Here is a 5,070-nt window from a genome sequence, read left to right as displayed (position 1 = left end):
CGTAACAAGCAGTTGCGAATACTATGGCCTGGATCAGGTACACCTTAGTCTCCAGACTGACATCGGTACATTTAAAAAAAGAAAAGTCATCAGGCAGGACCCGGAGCTGGGACAACTGGCGCATTCCTGCCTGCAGCCCACCACCACCCACTGCACCCGAGTGCTTCCCCTCCTCCATGAGCCCCAGGAAATCACCACTAAGAACACCATGCCCTACCCATGTCCAGCGCTGACCCTGGAGCAGAAGGAGCTCTCTGATATCACTCATCGCATTGTTGCTCCAGGCAAAGGCATCCTGGCCGCAGATGAGTCCACCGAAAGCATTGCCAAGTGCCTGCGGTCCACTGGAACCTGGAACACCGAGGAGAAATGGCACTTCTATCGCCAGATCCTGCTGACCCCAGAAGACTGCATGAATCCTTGAATTGGAGATTCATCCTCTTTCATGAGACCCTCTACCGAAAGGAGGATGATGGGTGTCCCTTCCCCCAAGTTTTCAAACCCAAGGATGGTGTTGTGGGCATCAAGGTAGACAAGGGTGTGGCACTTCTGGCAGGAACTAATGGCGAGACCACCCCCCAATAGCTGGATGGGCTGTCAGAGGGCTGTGTCCAGTACAAGAAGAATGGAACTGACTTTGCCAAGTGGCACTGTGTACTGAAGATTAGAGAACACACCCCCTCAGCCCTTGCCATCATGGAAAATGCCAACAGTGCTGGCCTGTTATGCCAGCATCTACCAGCAGAATGGGATTGTGCCCATTGTGGAGTCTGAGATTCTCCCTGATGGTGACCATGACCTGAAGCGCTGTCAGTATGTAACTGAGAAGGTGCTGGCTGCCGTCTACAAGGCTCTGAGTGACAACCACATCCATTTGGAAGGTACTTTGCTGAAGCCTATTATGGTAACCCAAGGCCACGCCTGCACGTATAGGTTTTCTCTTGAGGAGATTGCCATGGCAACTGTTACAGCACTGTGCCCCACAGTTCCCCCCACTGGTACTGGGATCACCTTCCTGTCTGGAGGCCAGAGTGAGGAGGAGGCATCCATCAACCTCAATGCCATCAACAAGTGTCTGCTGTTGAAGTGATGGGTCCTGATCTTCTCCTATGGCCGAGCCCTGCAGGCCTTGGCATTGAAGGCCTGGGGTGGGAATAAGGAGGATCTGAAGGCAGCCGAGGAGGAGTATGTCAAGTGAGTCTTGGCCAACAGCTTTGCGTGCCAATGAAAGTACACCCCAAATGGTCAGGCCTGGCCTCAGCCAGCGAGTCCCTCTTCATCTCTAACCATGCCTACTAAGTGGAGGTGTTCTAAGGCCGCGCTCTAGACACTCCAGACCCCAGTGCCCTCTTAGACGTAACACTTGAGGAGAAGGGCCTCATCTGGGCCTTCAGGCTGCTCCTTCCCATCACTCTTACTGCCCTTGTGATATTGGTGTGTGGTGGTATTTCTGTTTGCTAACTCCATCACCTTTTCCAACCCACTGCCGATAAACAACTATTAGAGGAGGGGGGAGAAAAAAAGTCATCATGACCAAGTGGTATTCATACCAGGTATGCAAAGATGGTTCAACATAAGAAAAACAATTGAAATAATTAATCACATTAGCAAAGCAAAGAATAAGAACCACATGGTCCTGTCAATTGACACAGAAAAGGCCTTTGACAAATCAGCTCTTCCTGATTAAAACATTGAACAAAATAGGAATCAATGGGAATTTCCCCAAAATAGTGAAAGCTATGTGTATCATTCTCATTAGAGAGAGATTAAAGAAAAGGAACTAGGCAAGGATACCACTATCACTTCTCCTATTCAATATAGTACTGTAAGTATTAGCGAGAGCAATAAGACAAGACAATACAAGGAAATAAGAGGTAGCCAAATCAGCAAAGAGGAGGTAAAACTATCTCTATATGCAGATGACATAATATATTTAGAAAATACTAGAGATTCAGCAAGGAAACTACTAGACATAGTTGATCAGTTCAGCAAAGTGGCAGGGTATAAGATCAACACACAAAAATCAATTGGATTTTCTCTACAGTAACAAGGAGAATACAGAAATGGAGCTAAGAAAAACAATACCAGTCACAATAGCTAATCACAAGATAAAATGCTTGGGAATAAATCTAACTAGAAATATAAAAGACCTATACACAAAAATTGTAGTATGTGGAATTGAAGTATTTCAGATAACAGATGTTGCCCTGGATGTGCTCACCAAGTTGTGCCAAGAAATCTGGAGAACAACCACTTGGCCAACTGACGGGAAGAGATCTACATTTGTTCCCATTCCAAAGAATGGTGACCCAACCGAGTGTGGAAACTACAGAACAGTGTCATTTATTTCACATGCAAACAAGATTCTACTGAAGATCATCCAAAAACGATTAGAACAGCACATCAGCAGAGAATTGCCGGAAGTCCAGGCTGGGTTTAGAAGGGGTCGTGGTACTAGGGATATTGTTGCTGATGTTAGATGGATCTTGGCTGAAGGCAGAGAATACCAGAAGAATGTCTGTCTGTGGTAGATTATGCAAAGGCATTTGACTGTGTGGATCATAACAAACTGTGGCTGACTCTGAGAAGAATGGGAATCCCAGAACATTTAATTGTGCTAATGCGAAACCTATACTTGGACCAAGAGGCAGTAGTCAGAACAGAGCAGGGTAACACTGCATGGTTCAAAATTGGGAAGGGTGTACGCCAGGGATGCATCCTGTCTCCATACCTTTTCAACATGTATGCAGAGCAGATTATCCGAGAGGCTGGGCTCTATGAGGAGAATTGTGGCATCAGGATTGGTGGAAGGTCTATTAACAATCTGCGTTATGCAGATGACACAACCCTGCTTGCTGAAACTGAGGAGGACCTCATGCACTTGCTGCAAAGGGTCAAGGATTGCAGCCTTCAATATGGACTAAGGCTCAATGTCAAGAAGACAAAGATTCTCACCACTGGACCAATTGGCAGCATCAGGATGGATGACGAAGAGATTGAGAGTGTTCACAGCTTCAGTTTGCTCGGCTCCACAGTCAACACTCTTGCCACCAGCAGTCAGGAAATCAAAAAGCGTATCGTGATGGGAAAGTCTGCCGTTAGGGACCTCTCTAAGGTACTCAGGAACAACGGTGTCTCTCTGGAGACTAAGGTGCGCCTGATACAGGCCATGGTATTTGCAATCGCTTGTTATGCATCACAGAGTTGGACAAGGACTAGGGAGGACAGAAGGAGAGTGGATGCTTTTGAGCTGTGGTGCTGGAGAAGGGTACTGAATGTACTATGGACTGCCAGGAAAACAAACAGATTTATCTTGGAGAGGATTAAACCAAGCTACTCCTTGGAGGCAAGGATTCTGGGGCTTCGTCTGACATATTTTGGACATGTTGCCAGGAGGGACAGGTCCTTGGAGAGGGACATCATGCTTGGGAGGGTGGAGGGACAGCGCAGGAGGGGAAGACCCTCTATGAGATGGATTGATTCGGTGACTGGGGTAATCGGGATGGGTGTGTCAGAGGCAGTGCGGTTGGCGCAGGATAGAGCAGGGTTTAGGGCTGTTGTGCATAGGGTCGCTATGAGTCGAAAACGACTCGACGGCACATAACAAGAACAACAATACACAAAAAACTATAAAACATTACTACAAGAAACAAAAAGAGATTTGGAGAAATGGGAAAGTGTACTATGCTTATGGATAGAAAGACTCAGTATCATGAAGATGACAATTCTGTCCAAGGCAATCTACGAGTTCAATGCAATCTCAATACATACCATTTCCATTCTTCAGCTAGATGGAAAAGGCAATTTCCAATTTTATTTGAAATTCAAAGAGATTATTAAATAAGAAAAACACTACTGAAAAAGAGAAACAAGGTAGGTGGCATCACACTCCCTGATCCCACATCCTACTACACAGCTATGATGGTCAAAATAGCATGGTTCTGGTACAGTAACAGACACATAGATCAATGGAATAGAATTGAGAACCCTGATATCAGCTCATCCATCCATGATCAACTGATCTTTGACAAGGAGATGAAATCAGTTAAGTGGGGAAAGGACAGTCTTTTTAACAAATGATGTTAGCATAACTGGAAAACTATTTGCAGAAAACTTAAGCAAGACTCACCTCACACCTTATGAAAAAAACCAGTTCAAGGTGGATGAGACCTAGAAATAAAACCAAAGTCTAAAATTCATCAGAGAAAAGCTAGGAAGAACTCTAGAAGCCATAATCCACAGCATGAACAGTCTTCAAGCATAATGGAAAATAACCTAAAAAAATCTTACAACCAGGAAAGAATAAAATAGATAAATATAACCTTCCAAGAATCAAACTCCTATGACTATAAAAAAAAAACACAACTTCTCCAACAGGGTGAGAAGAAAACCCACAGACTGAGAAAAATACTTGTCAATGACATAGGCACTTATATATAAAATTAATAGAACACTCTAGAACCTCAACAAGAAAAAGGTAAATAATCCAATCACAAAATAGGCACAAGGTATTAATAGGCACTTCACCAATGAAGACATTCAGATGGCAGACAGACACATGAAGAAATGCTCAGAATCCCTAGCTATTAGAAAGATGCAACTCAAAACAACTGTGAGATACCATCTCAGCCCAGCAACAATAACAATGTTCAACAGGGCAGCAAACAACAAAGGCTGACGATGTTGTGGAGACTCTGGAATTCTTATTCACTGCTGGTGAGAATGTAAAATTGTACAACTACTTTGAAAGGTGGTCTAGTACTTTCTCAAAAAGTTGGAAATAGAAATTTCATTTGATCCAGCAATGCCACTAGTAGGACTATATCCTGAGGAACCAGAGCCACCATCCAAAGACATGTGTGCACACCCATGTTTATTGCTGAATTATTCACAATAGCAAAGATATGGGAAACAACTCAAGTGTCCATCAACAAATGAACGGGTAGAAAAACTGTTGTACATCCACACAATGGAATACTACCCAGCACTGAAAAGAAGGAAATCATAAAATATACAAAATTGGTGACTCTGGAGGACATTATGCTGGGTGAAATATGTCAGTTAAAAAAG

General features: G+C 44.1%; 1 pseudogene; it reads left to right on the top strand.

Moving 5' to 3' along the window:
* The first annotated feature begins 208 nt into the window (after positions 1–208).
* LOC102857020 lies at positions 209–1,299 on the top strand (annotated as a pseudogene).
* The last annotated feature ends 3,771 nt before the right edge of the window (positions 1,300–5,070 follow it).

This window comes from Elephantulus edwardii, unplaced genomic scaffold, assembly GCF_000299155.1.
Source record: "Elephantulus edwardii isolate Elephantulus edwardi_28Jun2011 unplaced genomic scaffold, EleEdw1.0 scaffold00099, whole genome shotgun sequence".
NCBI classification, from domain to species: domain Eukaryota; kingdom Metazoa; phylum Chordata; class Mammalia; order Macroscelidea; family Macroscelididae; genus Elephantulus; species Elephantulus edwardii.
This window is presented reverse-complemented; position numbering and strand designations above follow the sequence as displayed.